This window comes from Leucoraja erinacea, chromosome 6, assembly GCF_028641065.1.
Source record: "Leucoraja erinacea ecotype New England chromosome 6, Leri_hhj_1, whole genome shotgun sequence".
Classification (NCBI taxonomy): Eukaryota; Metazoa; Chordata; class Chondrichthyes; order Rajiformes; family Rajidae; genus Leucoraja; species Leucoraja erinaceus.
In genome coordinates, this window is record NC_073382.1 from 75,806,842 (window position 1) to 75,829,149 (window position 22,308).

Consider the following 22,308-nt stretch of genomic DNA (forward strand, 5'->3'; position numbering starts at 1 on the left):
TCTCCTCTCTCCCCCCCCCCTCTCTCCCCCTCTCCCCCCCCTTCTCCTTTCCCCCCCCCCTCCTCTCCCCACCATCCCTCCCCTAAACCCCCATCCCCTCCACACACCCCCCTACCCCCCTTCCCCTCCACCTCCCTCCCCCTCCCTGCTCCCCACCGCTCCCCCCCCCTCACCTCACACCCCCCCTCACTCCCCCCCCCCTCCCTCCCCTCTCCTCTCCCTCTCCTCTCCCCCTCCTCCTCTCACCCCCTCCTCTCTTCCCCCCTCCCCCCCCTCCCTCCCTCTCCCTCTCCCCCCCCCTCCCTCTCCCCCCTCCTCTTTTCTCCCACTCCCTCTCCCCCCCCCCCCTCTCCTCTCCCCCCTCTTTTTCTCCCCCCTCCCCTAAACCCCCCCCCCACCCCCAGCCAGCCACCCCCTTTCCCCCCCACCTCCCTCCCCCTCCCTGCTCCCCACCGCTCCCCCTCCCCTCCCCTCACCTCACACCCCCTCACTCCCCCCTCTCCTCTCTCCTCCTCCTCCCCTCTCCTCTCCCTCTCCTCTCCTCCCCTCTCCTCTCACCCCTCTCTCTTCCCCCCCTCCCCCCCTCCTCAACCCCCCTCCTCTACCCCCCCCTCTCCTCTCCCCCCCTCTTTTTCTCCCACTCATCCCCTCCCCCCCATCCCTCCCCCCCTAACCCCCGTCCCCTCCACACACCCCTACCCCCTTCCCTCCACCCTCCCTGCTCCCCACCTCTCCCCCTCCCCCTCACCTCTCCCCCTCACCTCTCCCCTCCCCCTCCCCTCTCCTCCCCTCCCCTCACCTCTCCCCCTTTAGAATTTAAAATTGCAGAGAGACATAGATTTACTCAATGAGACAAATGATTTACACTAACATCTACTGGATCATATACCCAGAGTGGCCATAGAAATGGTCTTTGCAGTGATCTTTATTGCACTTCCCTCTGGGAGAAGTCCAGATGCAATTGAATGTATTGTGAAAGGCACATGATACCTGAAAAGATGAGTTAATAGATGTAACGTGTAAGACTAAATAGGTGCCTACTTAGAAAATTAGGTGACAGGTAAGCTGCTGAGAAAATTAGGCAACTGGGAGTTGAGATATCCGTGGCTTATGTAGCCATTCAGAGTTGCTAAATGACCATAAGACACAATTTTTATTTATCAAGAGATGGATGACTCTTGTACACGTGTCTTCCTTCCTGCTGGGCATGCAGTGCCCAAACCGTTGATCCTTGAAGAAAATTCTGACACTTACTTGAAAAGTAATAGCACAGATATGAACATTTCTGGAGTTGAGGAATCAGATGGAGGATAGATGTTCATATTTCTGGCATCAAAGAGTTGAAGCATTTCTGCAGCCCGACAAAAGTTGTAAAGCCTTCAGCCATTGTCTTCCTCATTTTCAGATTGTGTTCCCTATCACTGCCCAGATCTGACCCACTTCTGGCTAAGTGTGCGAACCAGACTGATTTTCTGCACTGCCACAGTTCCAAGAGTCTCTGCTTGGCACCTGCAGCTAGCAGCGATATTTCAAGTAAGAACCAAACTGAAAATGTTTCCGGCTGGGCTAATATGCCTAAAGTTATAACACGAGACCAATGGCTGTGGCAGAGAGCGCAATTATTAGCCCTCACTGTTGTTTACCTTACAACACCATATTAAAGCTTCTATACAAATGCAAGACATTGCCAAGGGACAAAACAACACACATTTATGGCAAGACACATTACTTCTCATAGTTTATTCATATCACTGTGTCTGTTGTCATTAGAAACAGCATGCAGAGGCTGACATCTGAGGGGAAAGTTACAGAAATAAGAACTATTTGAAGTCAATGCTCTTCAGCTGATCCTGTTGGGAGGAATACTCAGGTGGTCACAAAAGTCACGTTGAATCCGCAGGGGCTGTTTAACCAAAAGTGCTCAGTGAGAAACTGATGGAAGTGGATTAACATCATGAGGTTTCTGGGCTTTGGAGTCAGTAGAAAGCACAAAAAACAAAGCTGGCTCCATCATTAGATTAAATATGATCCCATCCTTCGCCTGTCTTGATATTGACAGCATTGTTCTAGAATGTTCTTTCCTTTTGCCTGACATTAGTGTGGGATGTACTTGAGTCATTAAGCTTGTTCCATAAAGTATATAGTAGAAGAAACCTCTCTGCAATGCACCTAACTATAAAGTCAAATCACAGAGCACAAGACCCGATGACAGCTGGAACTGGCATATAAAGGCACTTCAGGCAGCAAGGTTGGTCCACATACCCTCTCACACCCCAAGTGCAAATGTTTGAGAGGTCATCAGCTTAAGCTAGTTTATAAAAGGATTTGGAAGTGCATGTAGAGATAAAACTATTACCCCAAGAACAAAGAATCACATTTTTTCCAAATCAAAACCAGGAAAGGAATGAGGAAAATCCTTTCACACAAAGTATAACAGAAATCCAGAATCCATCACCACAAATGTAATTGGAAATACAATAAATCACTCCTCGCTGAAGATTCAGCCTATATCATTCTGCTTAGGCCTCTGCAGCGGTATTTGAATCCACAAATCGTTGACTCAAAGAGGAAGCTGCTAATCATTGAGTCACAGATGACACATTTCATTAAAGGATGTGAGTTCAGTGGATGATGCCTTGAGAACATTATGTTCTGTAAATTGCAGGGTCTTATCTCATCTGATTTCCCACTATATCAGTGTTCTATGACCCACATAACGTGTCCATGGATACCATAGTGGTAACTATCAATTATATCTCTAGTGGTAGCTTGGATCACAGCTTGATTTTGGAACAGAGAATTGTGGACGCAGCCCAGACCATCACACAAATCAACCTCCCTTCAATTGACTCCATTTATACCTCACGCTGCCTCAGCAAAGCCAAGGCCAAGGCCAAGGCCAAGGCCAAGTCAAGGTTTCAAGGTCAGTTTATTGTCACGTACCAATTAAGGTACAGTGAAATTTGAGTTCCATACAGCCATACAGCCATACAGCCATGCCAAGCAACAAGACACACAACCACATAAAAGTTAACGTAAACATCCATCACAGTGGATGCACATTCCTCTCTGTGATGGAAGGCAATAAAGTTCAAACTTCTTCCTCTGTGTTCTCCCCCAGTCGGGGCAGTCAAACCATCCACAGTCGGGGCTATCAAAGCTTCTGCAGCCGACATTCAATGCCCCCGTCGGCGGTGATCGAAACTCCCGTGTCGGGGCAGTTGAAACTCTCTCCGTGGCATGGAGCTCCCGAGTCGGCCTCTTCTTACCAGAGACCGCGGGCTTCACGATGATAAAGTCCCCAGGCCCCGCGGTTGGAGCTTCGATCCCCGGCAAAGAAATCGCAAGCTCCGCGATGTTAAAGTCCCGCAGACTCCCGCGGCTTGGAGCGCCGGGTCAGTCTCCAGGAAAGGCTGCCAACTCCACGATGCTAGGCCACAGTGGGGACAGAGATACGATACGGAAAAGAATCGCATCTCCGGGGTATGAGATTGAAAAAAAGTTTCCCCCAACCCACTCCCCACATAAAACAAACAAAGGAACACTAAAACATACTTTCTTAACACATGCTAAAAGTAACAAAACTAAAAGGCAGACAGACTGTTGTCAGCCACTGCTAGCAACATAATCAAGGACGAGTCACACCCTGGCCACCCCCTCTTCTCCTCTCTCCCATCAGATTGAAGTGGGGAACAATAATGGATACTCACACAACACAAAGTTTATCAAAGCCAATAATATATGGCCAATCTGTTAACCACTGGGCATTGCCTATTCCTTAATTCCTGAAGATATATTTTATTTAAAAGAAAAACATGGGTTATATTTTTCTCATCTAAATCCAGCAGTTTTGTTCATATTAGGCTCTACTCCCTGCCCCACAATAGATTAAATGTGGAGAGATCAATCCAGTGTTCTTTCAGCTACTTCCTGGACTCAAAGTGGCGCTCTGTTCAAAGGGAAGTCTGTACATCCCAGCCCATGGTGAACCAACCAACCTGTCTATTCTTAACCCATACTGCAGCACGTCTTCAAACACTTGATGTGGAGGTTGCTGATAGAGAAGTGGATGAAATATTAGAGGTAACGGACCTGGAAATGTCACTTCATCTTGTTTGCTGGCCTCGACCTTGTTGGACTAACAGGCAGCCATGCCTTCCTCTCTGCCACAAGATGCCGCAGTTAGCTAATCCCATATACATCATAATCATCATAATCATAATCATAATCATAATCATAATCATAATTTATTAGCCAAGTGTGTTTTGCAACATACGAGGAATTTGATTTGCCATACAGTCATCCCATTAAAAAGCAACAAAACACACAAAATACATTTTAACATGAAAAATCCACCACAATGACTCCTTCACATTCCTCACTGATTGAAGGTGAAAAAATATTCAATCTCTTCCCATCTTTGATCTCCTGCGGTCGGGGGCCTCGAGCCTTCAGTTGACGGGACGATCTTGGCTCCCGTAGCCGACGGCGTTCGAGCCCTCCGCGTTCGGGCCAATCAAGCTCCAGCATCGGGGGGAATCTCAGCTCGAACCGCGCCGGGCGTGGATCTGACCACTGGTCGGGTCGGGGCTGGTTGAACCTTTTGCGTCGTTTGGATCTTCCCGTCATCGGTATCTACCCGAGACTGCATTCATTATTAGCTTAATTTCACCTTTATTTAGTAGATACTGGTAGCATAGGTGATGAGAGCAGCTATTGAGAGGTTGTTCTGTGTCGCCAGAACCAACTGTTGAGCCTTCCCGAGGAACTCGACGAAGCACCAATGAAGGGAGGTGCCCACTTGATAATCCCAATGATATACTTACATCTCTATGATTAGTTTTATTTAAAGTGCTCGTTAACTTGTAGGTAGCTGTTTTTTAGCATACGGAGCTATTTATTGTGGTTAGCATAAGTTGGTATATTTAGTTAGTTAGATAATACTTTGACTTTGGCACTCTCTGCTGCTGTGAGGCAGCAACTCAACTCAACTCAACTCAACTACCCTTGACTAAGCTGCAACCCACATCACCTTTATGAGGCGGATGCTTGAAATCATACTGCTGCTCAGATTCAGTCCGGATAATCAACCTTTTACGCAGATTGTAAACAATTCAGATGGAAAACGTGGCAATACAGCTATAATGTGATAAATGTGATATTTAATATCAAGCCTGTTACCCGTTTCTGCTCATTATTTTCTGTTTTGTCACAGTTTTTTAGAAGCATGTAGTAAACATAATTCCCTGTGACCAAAATCTTGCAGGAGAACTAAACCTAATATAGCTATTGCAGAGCAATCTGATTGCATTACATGTTGGGATTGTACTGATTTATTCCAAAGCATAATAACAGTAACATGAGACACAAGGACTTTGTGACATTGGACACTGAGCACTAGGGGAATCTCCTTTCACAGTAGTCCATCTGATTAACAGGAAAGGAAACATAACAATAGGTCATGCCAAGCACAATTGATCTTTGCTGGAAGTGCAGCTTGTAAATAATTGAATTTCCAGCATTCAGCCATTAGAAAAATTGGCACAGTAACCCCAAGTCATGTTGATTCTACAAACCTGTTTGAGTACATTAAAGTGAACTGATTTTAAACAGGTGTTTAAAGTGTGTGTTAAAGGATGGCTGCTTTGGCCTCTTCCAAATAGACAATAGAATAACTTTGAGGTCATGACAAACTTCAGAAGTGACAGTAAACAAACACTGTGATCTGCAACAGTAAATACATGTTCTTGCATTGACACACTGGCTCAACAAATAACTCTCTAATTACTAATAGTAAAAATTAGTTACAAAATAAGAAAGGGGAAAAAAAAATCTGATCTGTTCTTAAAGCTTGGGCAGATAAGTATTAATGTGGAGGTTTCCTCAATGTTCCCAAAAAGACAAAATCAAAATATTAATTTTTACGGAAACATTCAGGTCAGAGTACAGTGCCAAAATAATGGCCAAATTGTGGCAGCTGAAACATCCTCATCAGTTGCCGAATGGTTTCTGCTACTCCAGGGTCGTCCTCAGATAAATGACACATTGTCCTCAATCTCCGTATGAATTTGAAGGAATTAGTGACTAGTGGGGTTCCGCAAGGCTCGGTGCTGGGACCCCAGTTATTTACAATATATATTTTTGATTTAGATGAGGGAATTAAATGTGACATCTCCATTTTTTAGGATGACATTTCCATTTGTGCGATGAGGATGTTATGGGGCTGCAGGGTGACTTGGATAAGTTGGGTGAGTGGGCAAATGCATGGCAGATGCAGTATAATATGGATAAATGTGAGGTTATCCACTTTGGTGGCAAGAACAGGAAGGTAGGTTATTATCGGAATGGTGTCAGATTAGGAAAAGGGAAGGTACAACAAGAACTGGGTGTGCTTGTACATCAGTCACTGAAAGTAAGCACGCAGGTACAGCTGGCAGTGAAGAAAGCTAAAGGCATGTTGGCCTTCAATGTAAGAGGGTTTAAGTTTAGGAGCATGGAGGCCCTACTGCACTTGTACAGGGCCCTGGTGAGACCGCACCTGGAGTATTGTGTGCAATTTTGGTCTCTGAATTTGAGGAAGAACATTAAGGGAGTATAGCATAGGTTCACCAGGTTAATTCCCGGGATGGCGGGACTGACATATGACGAAAGAATGGGTTGACTGGGCTTGTATTCATTGGAATTTAGAAGGATGAGAGGATATCTTATAGAAACATATAAAATTCTTAAAGGATTGGACCGGCTAGATGCAGGAAAACTGTTCCGATGTTGGGGGAGCAGAAGCAGGGGTCAGTTTAAGAATAAGGAACAGGCGATTTAGGACTGAAATGAGGAATAGTTTCTTCACCAAGAGAGTTGCGAACCTGTGGAATTCTCTGTCGCAGAAGGCAGTGGAGGCCAATTCGCTGGATGTGTTCAAGAGAGAGTTAGATTTAGCTGTTAGGGCTAAAGGAATCAAGGGAAATGGGGGAAAAGCAGGAATGGGGTACTGATTTTAGATGATCAGCTATGATCATATTGAATGGTAGTGCTAGCTCGAAGGGCCGAATGATCTACTACTGCACCTATTTCTATGCTTCAATGTTTCTAAAGAACTGCTGTTTTTGTAACTTAAGTGCACATTAACTTCTCTACAAAAAATTGTGAATGGTGCGAAATATTGCATGACTCACGATGAGCATGATCAAATGGATATTTTCAGAAAATTCATTCCTTGATATGAAACCCTCACGGATTTCTCTCCAGGCCTTCAACATACCCTACTCTTCACACTCTACATCCTTTTTTAGTTTAGTTCAGAGATGTACAAGCACACCCATGTCTCGTTGCACCTCCCCGGAAACAGACTCTTCGGCCCACCGAGACCATGCTGACCAACGATCCCTGCACAATATAGGGCCTGTCCCACTTGGCCGTCATTTGCGCATCACGCAGATGGCGTGCAAAGATTTTGTACATCCCAAAATTGTTGCACGTCGTGACACGTAAATGATAGAAACATAGAAACATAGAAATTAGGTGCAGGAGTAGGCCATTCGGCCCTTCGAGCCTGCACTGTCATTTAATATGATCATGGCTGATCATCCAACTCAGTATCCCGTACCTGCCTTCTCTCCATACCCTCTGATCCCCTTAGCCACAAGGGCCACATCTAACTTCCTCTTAAATATAGCCAATGAACTGGCCTCGACTACCCTCTGCGGCAGAGAGTTCCAGAGACTCACCACTCTCTGTGTGAAAAAAGTTCTTCTCATCTCGGTTTTAAAGGATTTCCCCCTTATCCTTAAGCTGTGACCCCTTGTCCTGGACTTCCCCAACATCGGGAGCAATCTTCCTGCATCTAGCCTGTCCAACCCCTTAAGAATTTTGTAAGTTGATGTTGTATGTTGTAAGTTGATGTTGTAAGTTGATGTAAGTATGATGTTGCGTAAATTACACGCAAATGACGGCCAAGTGGGACAGGCCCTTAACACTACCTTACACACACTTGGGACAATTTACAATTTTAACAAGCCAATTAACCTACAGACTTTTTGATTTGATTCGATTTGATTCCTTTATTGTCATTCAGACCTTTCAGTCTGAACAAAATTTCGTTGCCTGCAGTCATACACAATAATAATAAATAACAAAACATGCAATAAACACAAATTAACATCCACCACAGTGAGTTCACCAAGCACCTCCTCACTGTGATGGAGGCAAAAGTCTTAGTCTCTGTCTCTTCCCTCCTTGTTCCCCCTCTGCGCTGAGGCGATTCAGGCCGAAGATGCCGCCCTCCAGTCCAGCGGACCTCCGTAGTGATGTCGCCGCTGCCGAATGCCGGAATGCCGTCTCCGCTCCGAGTCAGCCCGCCACAGCCTCAGCTCCGAGTCGGGCCGCTGCCGAAAGCTGGAACGCCGCATCAGCGAGTCGGGCCACCGCTGGCTCAGCTCCGAGTCCCACCGCCTCAGCTCCGAGTCCCGCCGCCTCAGCTCCGAGTCCCGCAGCCTCAGCTCCGAGTCCTGCAGCTTCAGCTCAGAGTCGGGCCGCTGCCGAAAGCTGGAACGCCACATCAGCGAGTCGGGCCGCCGCCGCCTCAGCCCCAAAGTCGGCCAACCTCGTGTTGTATGTCCTGGCTGGCTCTGCCTCCGTAGCCTCGAGGTCGGTCGCAGTTGGAGACCGCCAGCTCTGCCATTAGGCCTCAGCGCAGACGGAGGCAGAGAAGGGGGATACGACAAGAAAAAGTCGCATTCCCCCGAAGGAAGAGACAAAAAAACATGTTTCACCCTTCCCCCCCACCTATAACACGACCTAATAAACTAAAATATAACTAAAACAAGACAAAAATCCAACAAAAAAAAGTAAAAACAGACGGACTGCAGGCGAGCAGCAGCTGTTCAACAGCGCCGCCACTTCCGGAACATGTATGTCTTTGGAGTGTGGGAAGAATCGGGAGATCCCAGAGAAAACCCATGCAGGTGACAGGGAGAAGGTACAAACGCAGTACAGATAGCACCCATAGTCAGGATCGAGCCCAGGTCTCTGAGACTGTAAGGCAGCAGTTCTACCACTGCACCATGCTGCCACTCCTTAAATGATCTACCAGACCTCGCACTCCTCAGTCTCTGCTGTTCCATTCACTCTGTTACTCATTTCAGGTTGAGTTTTCAATTGCAAAAAAGTGCACCCTCTGCAATTCTCATCCCAAGCCCATCTCCAAATCCTGACTACCCTCTATTCCTTTAATGCCTTTCTTAAAAGTTAGCAACCTTTTGGTCACCTGCTCTGAAGTGAGGAACACCTACCACACTTCTCCACGTCAAGGTGTCAAATAAGCACTCATTATTATTATTGAAGTGAAATATCAACTGGCCTTCTCCAAACAGAGCCATGTTTTGGATCCAGGCATACCCACAAGATACACTGGAAAATCTTATCGAGGTTAGACACCAAATGCTGGAGTAACTCAGCAGGACAGGCAGCATCTCTGGAGAGAAGGAATGGGTGACGTTTCCGGTCGAGACCCTTCTTGAGTCTGAAGAAGTGTGCCGACCCAAAACGTCACTCATTTCTCCTATCAAGAAATGTTGCCCGTCCCGCTGAGTTACTCCAGCATTTTGTGTCTATCTTCAGTGTAAATCTGCATCTGTAGTTCCATTCTACACATCTTAACCAGAATGACAGTGATTTGACCAAAGGCTGAAGAAGGGTCTCGACCCAAAACATCACCTATTCCTTCTCTCCAGGCATGCTGCCTATCCTGCTGAGTTACTCCAGCATTGTGTGCATATTCTACAGGTATCAAGCTAAAAACTGGAGTCAAAGTGTCGCGTAGTTTAGAGCATACATTGTTATTCATATGGAAATGATACATGAACTTCAGGTGAGACTATATGTGAAATTAAATGTAAAGATTCAAAAGTTACTGAGCAACTAGACATTCTCTAGCTTTGCAAAAACATCAGCTACAGTAGTTGTCTAGTTCTCTGAGCATTGTGACACTTACACAATTGGTGCCATGTAAACTTTCCACAGAAAGTTAAATCAAACCACTTCAAGGCTAGATACCCATTTACCAGTCTTCTAACTGTTAATTAATGTCAGTTAAATTCTCTGGCAATGGGAAGTTGAAAATTAATTATTGCAACCTCATTTCAGGATTTAGCTATATTGTTCGAGATTTCTAAATAAACCTTTTATCTTCACTTTTTTGTTCTGATTCTGTTGCTTTTTCTATCTCTTGATCTAGTCTGTATTTTTCTCCCTGGATCTGATTTCAATTTTTGATTTCATGTTGTGATTTGTCAGACAGAAAACTGGTTGTACTCAACAGCATGTGGCAGCATCCGTAGAGAAAGAAATAGAATTAATGTCAATTACTTTAGAATTAATGTCAACCCAGAGGACATAGGTTTAAGGTGAAGGGGAAAGATTTAATAGGAATCTGAAGGGTAATTTATGTCGTGCCTCATTAAAACAAAGGAAGAGTGGTTGAAGTAGGAAGTGGGGGGAGGGGAAATACGGGCAAATGGGACAAGCTCAAGAAGGCATATTGATCAGCATGGATGAGTTGGGCTGAAAGTCCTGTTTCCAATCTGTACAATGTTATGACTCTATGATTTCATGATCTTACATTGTTTTTGTCCCTCCTGCATTTCTCTGCAATTTCTTTTTTGGAGATACAGCACGGAAACAGGCCCCTTGGCCGACCGAGTCCACACCAACCAGCAATCCTCTACACATTAACACTATCCTGCACACACTGGGGGAAATTTGCACTTGGACCAAACCAATTAACCTACTAAACTGCACGTCTTTGGAGTGTGGGAGGAAACCGAAGATCTCGGAGAAAACCCACGCGGTCACGGGTAGAACGAACAAACTCCATACAGACAGCCTGCTTAATAGGGATCGAACTCGGGTCTCTGGCGCAGTAATAGCCGTAAGGCAGCAACTCTACCGCTGTGCCACCGTGCTGCCCACTAATTTATATCATGTCACGTTTTTAACTTTTCCTGGTCCTGATGAAGTGATTACTCTGTTTCTTCCTCCACTAATATCCCCAGGCTTGTTGAGTACTTCCATCATTTTGTGTTTTTATTTTAGATTTACAGCATCTGCAGTGTTTTGTTCTTAAACGGTGCTTGCCGTGTTACATCAACAAACCTCTAGATTGAATTGATGAGAACTGCTTGTTTTTAAAATCCCAGATGACTTAAGAAGGACATGGAGTATTTCAACAGCATTCCAACAGAACAAAATATCACTGAGATCAAACAGGCAAGAACAGGTCTAACTATCAGTCGCTCACTGAAAGATTTTCAGACAACATTTTCACAGCCTAAATCATATTTGGTAATTGGAAACTAAATACTATATTGAACTTTGCAGCCCTAAGAAACAACCTGAACTTGAAACTGAAATGTTTTGAGAAGGACATAATGAAAATCGAAAGCATGGAGAAGTAAGATGTATAGTAATAATTAGTGGAATTATTCTTGGCACAACATGAATAATTATGAAGTTAATAATCATTAAGCTAAATGGTTTTGTGTGGAATAAATTGCCCAGCAAGTACTTTTTGTTAAAGAAGTGAAGATTGAAAAAATGACCTTCAACATCATCTAGAAACAGTGAGAGGATAAAATGAACAGATGCTTAATAAAAGCAATGTGTCAGAGTAATACAAGTGAAAGAAAAAGTGAGGATTACATGAGTGAAATATGTAACAGAACTAAGGACACTTAAACCAAATGACCTTCACTCACACAGTAACAATGACACTTCTTGTAAACCACCTTCAACATAGGAAAACATCCTAAGACATTTGATACTAGTGTTATTAAATGAAATTTGACCCTCAACCACAAAAAGAGATATCAGAGCAAATGACTGACGTGACATCTTACAGCAGACAGAAGGTTTAGAGAGGGAACTCCAGGCCTTAGGATTTCGCAGTGGGGAAATGATTGAATTCAGAGTATTCTGGAGCCCAGAGAGACAGGGCAGCAGGCGACCAGACAAAAAAGACCACAACGCGCCTCGTTTTCTTATCAAACTTTACTTCTGCATACTGGTGCAGAAGGTTTAGTTTAGTTTAGTTTAGTTTTAGTTTGGTGATACAGTGTGGAAACAGGCCCATTGGCCCACCGAGTCCTCACGGATTAGTGATCCCCGCATATTAACACTATCCTACACACACTAAGGACAATTTACACATTCTCCAAACCAATTGAAGTACAAACCTGTACGTCTTTGAAGTGTGGGCGGAAATTGAAGATCTCTGAGTAAACCCACACGGTCATGGGGAGAACGTACAAACTCCGTACAGACAGCACCCATAGTCGGGATCGAACCCGGGTCTCCAGCACTGCAAGCGCTGTAAAGCAGCAACTCTACAGCTGTGCCACCGTGACACCCGAAACTTTGCCTATTTCCTTCGCTCCATAGATGCTGCTGCACCCACTGAGTTTCTCCAGCACTTTTGTCTACTTCAATTTTCCAGCATCTGCAGTTCCTTCTTAAATACTACTTTGAAGCTGCTTCGACCTGGGTGGGGGCGGGATGGAGAGAAAGAGGATGCAAGAGTTACTTGAAGGTAGATGAATCAATTTCATACTACTGGGTTGTAAGCTGCCCAAGCAAAATATGAGATACTGTTCCTCCAATTTGTGTTTGGCCTCACTCTGACAATGGAAGAGGCATAGGACAAAATCCTGCTGACAGATTTTAATAAATTACAGAACAGATTAAGAGGCAGTTCTTCCAAGGTAGATAACTCATGAATATTTTATGTGCCATGTGCCAATGAGTACAGAAATAAGATGGTGGCACAAGCTAATATATGGCTGGGAAGTTGATGCAAGAGAGAGGGCATGAGATTCTTGGAGTTTTGGGACTGGTTCTGGGGAAGATAGAATCTGAGCAGAATTACATCCAAATAGGGCAAGGACTAATATTCTCCAAAATAGGCCAGGGGAGGGGTGGCAGTGACTCGATGTTGCAAATGCTGTTGGATAAGGTTTAAAATCAAGAAAGCAAATCAACGCCTCTACTTCCTTAGAAGGCTTAGGAAGTTTGGCATGTTCCCTACAACTCTCACCAACTTCCACTGATGAGCCATAGAAAGCATTGTATTGGGATGCATCACAGCTTGGTTTGGGAACAGCTCCATCCAAGACCACAAGAAATTGCAGTGAATTGTGGAAACAGCCCAGACCGTCACGCAAACCAACCCCCTTTCTATTGACTCCATTTATACTCACGCTGCCTCGACAAGGCCAGCAGCATAATCAAGGATGAATCACACCCTGGCCACTCCCTCTTCTCCCCTCTCCCATCAGCCAAATGGTATAGGGGTTAAAAAGGCACACATCCAGATTCAGGGTCAGTTTCTTCTGAGATGTCGTCAGGCAACTGAATTATCCTACCGCAACCAGAGAGCAGTCCTGAACTATTATCTACCTCATTGGTGACGCTTGATCTTTGTTGGCTTTACCTTGCACTAAACGTCATTCCCTTACCATGTGTCTATGCGCTGTAAGTGGCTCGATTGTAATCATGCATTGTCTTTCCGCAGACTGGATAGCACGCAACAAAAGCTTTTCACTGAGCCACGGTGCATGTGACAATAAACTAAACTGAAACTAGACCAGTTGGGTGAAGAAAAGCTATGAGAAATGATTGAATAAGGTAGAGTTGTTTTCTTTGAAACAAAGGAGACAGAAATATCTACAATTTGAGATGTATGTATGAGCCGCTTTGATACAATATCAGAAGGGTCTTAACCTGAAACGTCATCCATTTCTTCCCTCCAGAGATGGTGCTTGTCCCGCTGAGTTACTCCAGCTTTTTGTGTCTATCTTTGGTTTAATCCATGGATCCATGGATAGTATAGGTTTAGAGGGATATATGCCAATTGCCATCAAATGGGCCATCAAGGTCAGCATGGACGAGTTGGGCCGAAGAGCCTCTTTCCATTCTGTGTAACTTAATGACTCCAATAAACATGAGTTTAAAGGCCAGAAGCATAGATTTAAAGTACATGCTATGAAGATTAGTGAGAAGGTAAGAAAAGCATTTTTCTCTGGAGGGTGATAGATTGCAGAACTCTCTGCCTGAAAAGATGGCCGAGGCAGAAACCCTCATCATATTTAAAACAGTGTGTAAGACATGACTGCAGATGCTGGTTTAAACCGAAGATAGACACAAAAAGCTGGAGTAACTCAGTGGGACAGGCAGCATCTCTGGAGAAAAGGAATGGGTAACGTTTCGGGTGAAGACCCTTCTTCAGACAGGTTACGGATAAGGGAAACAAGAGATATAGACAGTGATGTGGAGAGATAAAGAACAATGAATGAAAGATTTGCAAAAAGGTAATGGTGAAAAAGGAAACAGACCATTGTAAGCTGTTTGTAGGGTGAAAACGAGAAGCCAGTGTAACTTGGGTGGGAGAGGGATAGAGAGAGGGAATGCAAGGGCTACCTGAAGTTAGAGAAATAGTAAGATTAAACGAGAACTTACCAGTTTGAACTTTTATCGTTATTTTATGAGGAGTAACATTGAGGGAATACGTGAAGAACACCGCCAGGACACATGTGTGTCATTCTGCAAAGCAGCGGTGTGAAATCACAGATAACTGTAATGACTAAACATAGTAAGATTAGAGAAGAGATACCAGTTGAGTATTTGATCAAGGGTGGGAGCAGAGGGCACGTATTCCCTCTACGTTACTCCTCATAAAATAATGATCAAACTTCAAACTGGTAAGTTCTTGTTTAATCTTACTATTTTACTTCGGAGTCACGTGAGTGACTACGTGAAGATTTTAAAGCTCTGTGATTTCATGCCGTGAAAAACGAGTCCATGCATCACATCTGCCTTGATTATGGGGAGAATAGTGTTAACATCATTAGACATCAATACGATATTGAAACAACGATACATTTATTAACACCAAATCATAGCCCCTATTTGTGGGGTAAAATCACATTACAGAATTTAAATTGTTTCTGCAAATGTTCCAGGTTCAATGACTGGTTTATTATAAAAATCATTGGAAAGTTCTCTCCGTTGACCATCCTGCTGTCTTGAGGATTTGGTCCATTGGAACCCAACTTCATAGCTGCCAATGTAGCTGCAGCCCTGGTGGAGTGAGATTTTAAAATGTTAGTGTCTACTCCAGCCTTTATTAGGACCTGTCTTAACCATCTCGAGATCGTCTGGACTGTCACTTTTTTGTGTGGCTGTTTGTAGCTGATTAAAAGTGCCATTTCTTTGCCTCTGATGATCTTTGTATACTCCATATATAATAGTAAGTGAGTTACAATACAGAGACGGTCATCTGTCGGGTAGGCCCTGAATTCTATTTTTAGCCCTGCTGACCCCTGTCTGTTCTGTTTGACTAATTCATAGATGTGAAAAGTCAAATTCCCAGATGAAATAGTCATGTTGGCCAGCCTTAGTTTCTGTAGCGACTGGACCCTTTGTGCCATGACCAAGGCCATCAGCATGACTGTTTTCATTGTCAGTTTCTGTAGTGACAGAGCTGTAGGTGGAGACCAGTTTCTTAACATGGTCAGTACAATGCTCACATCCCATATTTGGGTGTACCTGGTTCTTGGGGGATTAGCATTAAAAATGCCCCTCATGAGTTTGGTTACCAGGGGGTGTGTCCCTACAGAATGCCGCTCTGTTCCTTGCCACAGGTATGTTGACAGAGCACTTCTGGTGCAGTTGATGGCACTATAACTGAGCCCCTCATCGTAATGGAGGCTTGCCAGGAATTCCAGAACAGATGGGATGTTGATTGATCTGTGGATGAGGTTATTGTTGTGACAGTACTTTTCCCATTTCTTGAAGCACACCAAGTACAGTTTTTTGGTGGACTGTCTGTGGGCCGATGCAATCATATCCACTGTTCGGTCCGTCAGTCCCAGGTGCAGTAGAGGTGCTTTCAAACTACAAATTAATAGGTTTGTATAATTATGACATGTGTGACTTTCTCTTGTTACGGGATGAACCAGTAAATTAGGTCTATGATGGATGGTGATGCATGGTTCTAATACCATGTCGAGTATCACTGGGAACCGTGGTTGAGTAGGCCAATTGGGTACTATCAAAATACCAGACGCAGAGTCTTGCTGTATTTTCCTTCATACCCGACTGATGAGGCAGAAAGGAGGGAAAGCATAAATAAACAATTTCCCCCAATGCAGCGAAAATGCATCTGATGCTGCTGCCCCAGGGTCTGGTTCCCATGAAACATAATTCGATAACTGGTGATTGAGCCTGGATGCGAAAAGATTGATATCTGGTGTTCCATACCGTGCTGTAATTTCAGCAAATACATTTTTATCCAACATCCATTCAGTGTTTTCATTGAATTTGCATGACCTGGTGTCTGCCACTAAATTTAGTTTACCTGGTAAGTAGGTAGCTGAAATCCAAATATATCTCTGGATACACCATTGCCAAATTGTGTTGGCCAGATTGTCACATGATGTCGATTTGTTTCCACCCATATGGTTGATATATGCTAACACGGTGGTGTTGTCAATTTGTAGTCTAACATGCTGGTGATATAACCCAGAACAATATGACTTAAGGCCATGGAATGCACTTAACATCTCCAGGTAGTTTATGCCCAGTGTTTGTAATAATGATGCCTCTTGTGCATTCCATCTCCCTCCACAGCTGGAGATGGAATTGGTAGCACCCCAACCAAGTGCACAGGCATCAGTTTGCAGTACCATCGACCGGTTGCTGATAATGATTGGATTGGAACAATGCTTAATGTTATGTTCCCACCATTTTAGTTCAATTATGGCTTCTGTTGGTAACTTCATTGGTCTGTCAAAATGACCACCATTAATTTTGAGTGCTCTTATTTTTGCTCTCTGTAAATTTCGATAATGTAAAGGTCCGAAATGTGTGGCTGGAAACACAGCCACTATCTTCCCAATTATTCTTGCTACCAGTCTGATGGATGGTTTAGTGATGTCAATGATTTTGCTGCAAGCCTTATTAAGGCTGTAACCTTTTCTTTCGGCAAAGTCACTGACATGTCAACTGAGTTAATGGTGAACCCCAGATAATCCATTTTAGTTGAAGGTGTTAATTTAGACTTATCTGGATGGATGATAAACCCCAGTTTTTCAAATAATTGTTTTGTGGCTGTTACGGCTTGTTTAGCCAATTCCAAAGTTTTGCCCACAGTAAGTATGTCATCTAGATATGCCATTACCATGTGTTTTTGTTTCCGCAGTAACGCTAGGGCTGGTTTCAAAATTTTTGTGAACAGCCTGGGTGGGGGCTGACCATTAGGGAGTACCTTGTATTGCCAGAGCTGACCCATCCAGTTGAAATTTAAATAACATCTGTGGTCACCTCTTATGGGTACTGTATAGTAAGCATCTTTAATAAATCGATGCCTGCCATTTGGAAATCAATTGCTTAGCAGTAACAAAGGTTTCCATCTTGAAATGAATATATTGTACGAAAGTATTCAAAGTAGTCAAATCGATGATGATGCGGCAACCACCATCTTTCTTGTTTTTGATAAAGATGTTGGACATGAATTCCTGTGATTCGTGTTGGGTTTTCTCAATTACTCCTTTTTTATAAAGCCGCTGTAGTTCAGCATGTGCTTTTGATTTTTCCATGCCTGTAAGCACGAACATTCGGTTTGGTACATGCGTAACTGGAGGGTTATGTTTTTGTATAAATTCTATGGTATAACCCTGGATACTGCTTAAAATATAAGTGTCGGTAGTTAACTTATTCCATGCATCCAGATAGTATTGTAATCTCCCACCAACCTCCATGCTCCCTTCAATTCGTAAGGAACCAGACCCACCTATCTCCATGGTTACCAGTGGTAGGTTTGTTACTTTTTCGGCATCCTCCGTGGACGTTGAGGCGCCGGTGTCTGGGTCTGTAGTTGGGTTGATGTTGAGGGTTTGCACATTTTTCAGGAAGGCCGGTCTGGGTCATGGCCTAAAAAAGACCGATGTTGGGTGTTCCTGGCCTTTGCGCTTTCTCCAGTTTGTCTTGGCCGACTGGTGGTGCGTAGGGGTGCTGTTTCTGGCCGAAGTAGTTTTTGGACTCTGCTTTTATGAGCCCCAGGGTTTTAGCCTCTTCGTCAAGTTCTTTGACCTGTTTGGATAAGTCCCCTCCAAATAGTAATATTGGTGGTTTGGAGGTTCCAGGTTTGCAGAGGCCTGCAAATTTGGGGTCTAAAGCCGGTTGGATAGCACTCTTCCTAATACTGTTTAACTCGTATTGGGAGCTGCAAAATAAAGCCAGTGCATCTTGGTGATCTAGGGTCATGTCTTGTTCGTTCAATGTGCGGGCGAAAGCCGTAATTACTGCTGTTAGGACTTTCAGAACTTTTTGTATTTTCAAGTCCCTGGCTCTGATCGATGCCCCGACATGTTTCCAGATGCATTGGTTGACACTGGGAACATTTAGTGATTTGCAGTTCCCTGGTGGTAAGTGTCTTGCCATGGTGTCCGATAATGCCTGTCCTTGTAGCTGGTTGAATGACATGTAGTCAATACTTGCAACTATTTTGGGCTACAGGTTTTGTCAGGTTGAATAAACTGGGACACCATATCCAACAGGGTTTCTTGCACCCCATGCACACTAGGGGTATGTTCTGCACACCCCTCTTCAGGGTCAGCCCAGAATTGACCCCCCGTACTCCCCTCTGATGAGGGAGAAACACTGTGCAGCCCCACAAGAGGTACTGCTGTAGGACTTACTAGCTGCCCACTGTGGCTAGTCTCCATCTCCCGGAGCCTGCCACTTTGGAGTATTTCCTCCAACAGCCGCTCCACTTGGCTCTTATGCAACACAATATAAGACTGTTTAGTAGACTTTGATATTCTTATTTAAGGCACTTTTATGAATAATAACATGTTTCTTGGACGGGCCTGGGAATGGTTATGACCAAAACAAAGCACACACAACTTAAAAATTAGTCAGGCAGCAATGCAAATTCTCTAATTCAATATTACTTTATTTAAAATTTGCATAAAATAATTTCTTCAGACGGTGCCTGAATACGTGGATGTTATGTAAATGGTGCAATAGAGCCTTCTTATTTCAGGGTTCAAGTTCTTTGATCTCTGGGTCACTAAAGATAATGAACTGATGATCGAAGACTAGATTTTATTTAAAATCAAGGTCGTTTCCAATTTAGTCCACACTGAAGGACTAACATAAATTTATGCGAAAATTACAATTTTTCAAAAACCTAATTATTCATTTACATATTAATATACTGGGTATGTGATCTTGATACTAAAATATTCTGAGTACCCCTCCTCAGACCATCGCGTAGGTAGTAGTTTGATGGAAATCATTTCAAAATAAGAGACCATCATTAAACCACAACACCCTGTGTAGGAAGGATCTGCAGGTGCTGGTTTGAACTGAAGATAGACACAAAAAGCTGGAGTAACTCTCTGCCTGTCCCGCTAAGTTACTCCAGCTTGTTGTGTCTAACCACAAAACCCTGGCATGTCTGGCATCATCTGCGAACAACTAACCTCAGGGCAATTTGACCACTAAATCATTGCCTTGCCCTAATGGACTGGTCTGTTGACATGCCTTCGCCGTGACAGGTCAGATGAGTTGCAAGAAATGAGACCCGGACGCAACTGTAAAACCCAGACACAGAGTGGACATAGTTTATTCCATTGGCAGCTGTTCAAATGACTACTCTGCTCATGAGACCCCACATCAGTGATTTCATCTGTCAATTACCAGACAGTTCTAGCAATGTCAAGAGATACAAAAGCTCCAGTAAGATTGTAATCTGGAACTGATGCCCTGGCAGGGAAAGCTATACCAGCAGCATACTGGAAAGGACATCAGTACCTTAAGCTGTCTGAAACACATCCCGATGGAGATTGAGTCCGAGCCAAAACAACATTGAAGAGAAACAGTCTGAGTGAATACAAAGAGGTGCCATATAGCTTGGGAAGTTATTTCCAATATTTACACTTGAGATTTACTGAGTAAATTTGGCAGCTTTTGCAACAACATTTCAAATGTGAATGAAAAATAACAACCTGGAGCCACCAATTTAAAAATCAATACACATTTTATTTAGCCACCAATTTAAACAAAAGGAGTTCTATGCTCCGAATTGGAAGGTCATCCAATTTGTAAAAAGACAAGGCGTGTCGTTATATGTAGTATTTGTACTTATGCAGACCTCAAGATGTTGCTGAGGACTCTACAACCACTTTTGAAGTGTGGCCAAATGTTGTAACCTAAGGAATACACAGCTAATTTGCACATGGCAAAGTCCTGCAAAAAATCAATGTAATAATAATGTAAAAATCTGTTGTTAAGTTTCAAATGAGCAATAAATATTGGCCAGGACATCCTTCGTACAGATAATGCCAGGGATTATGTTCACATATCAGTTTCATTTCCATGTCTCATCTGAAAAGGTAGCTTAGTTCAGAAGATCTTTGTTATTTTTTAATTTACAGAGTTTATTTCAACTCGCGAGCAAACACTATCTCACTAGAACCAAAAAGTCCACCGATTGACAATAATCGACAACCCCTGACGAGTGTCGTGGGTTACGGGGAGGAGGCAGGAGAATGGATTTATAAGGGAGAGATAGATCAGCTTTGATTGAATGGCAGAGTAGACTTGATGGGTCGAATGGTCTAAATCTGCTCCTATGACGTGACCTTATGGCCTTAATGCAGGTTGGAAGCTAGACACAAAATGCTGAAATAACTCAGCGGGCCAGGCAGCAGCTCTGGAGAGAAGGAATGGGTGACGTTTCGGGTCAAGACTGAAGAAGGGTTTCAACCCGAAACATCACCCATTCCTTCTCTCCAGAGATGCTGCCTTTCCTGCTGAGTTACTCCAGCATTTTGTGTCTATCATCAGACATATCTGAGGTCTGTTCATAGTTCCGGAATCCATACAACCATAGGCTGGACCTTGAGCTGAGCTGGGATTTCATGACCATGATCATAATATTGATCACAATAATGATCATGGTCATGGAAGGGGAAGAGCCTCGATTCATCCTTTACAAAGGCAGAAAACAGAGGGGTAGAGGGACTCCACTATAGAAATTCTCACGTCTCTAGTTCAAATGGAGGATAAATGTAAGCCTGGAGGTGTGTACACTTCATGAGATGAACTACAGCTGAACACTTGAAAGAGAGGGTGTTTCACTCCATTCAAAATGTATTAACTACATTCACCTGACAAAAATGAAGGCAGCATAGTAGCACAGCTGGTGGAGCTGCTGCTTCACAGCATCAGAGACCTGGATTCCATCCTGACCTGGTGAAGTTTGCACGTTCTCCTTGCGACTGTGTGTGCTGGTTTCCACCCACATCCCAAAGACGTGATGCTTTAAAGGTTAATTGACCTTTGTAAATTGCCCCTCGTGTGCAGGGAGTTGTGGGTTCACATCGAACTAGTGTAAACAGGTCGACGTGAACTTGGTGGGATGAAAGGCCTGTTTCCATGCTGTGGCTTTTAGTTCAATTCAGGTCAATTCAATTCGAAACCAACTTTCATTGTAGGGAACTAAAGAAACAATAAAATAACCTTCTGTTTAGGGTAAGTGTTGGCAACCTTGTTCTGCATAGGGGCCAGGACCCATGTCTGTGAGCGGATGGCGGGCCATATCCATCGCCATTGTGTGACACTTGGTGTTGTTTTTCGCATTAGTTTTCACGTGTTTTTCAATTAGTTTTCCACAGTTCCCAGGTCGATGGCCTTCCCCGGGACTGGCTGTAGTGCCCAGGTCGGCTTGCCTACCCTGGGACTAGCTGCAGTTCCCAAGTCACGAAAACGAATTGGAAAAAAAAAAAGCGCGTGCGGGCCGGATGATTTCGGGTTACGGGCCGGAGTGTCACAGAGTCATCGAGTTATACAGCTCGGAAACAGGCCCTTCGGCCTAACTCGTTCATGCTACCATGTAGTGTGGGACTGGTGTGGGATTCCCAATATTATGATTGTCAGCAAGGTGTGCCCAGGAGAGTGCCAGCAGAGAATTCACTGTCTGCATTACTGTTGACTACAGAGGCATGAGGGAGGAGCTGGCTAAACTGGATTAGAAAGGGACCCGAGCAGGAATTATGGTGGAACAGCAATGGCAGGAATTTCAGAGAATAATTCGGAAGACACTGGATTTTTATATTCCAAAGAAGAAAGAAATATTCTAACGGGAGAATGAGACGACCTTGGTTGGCATCAGAAGTGAAAGACAGCATAAAGCTAAAAGTGAAGACGTATAACATTACAAAGATTAGTGGGAAGCTGGAGGTTTGGAAACTT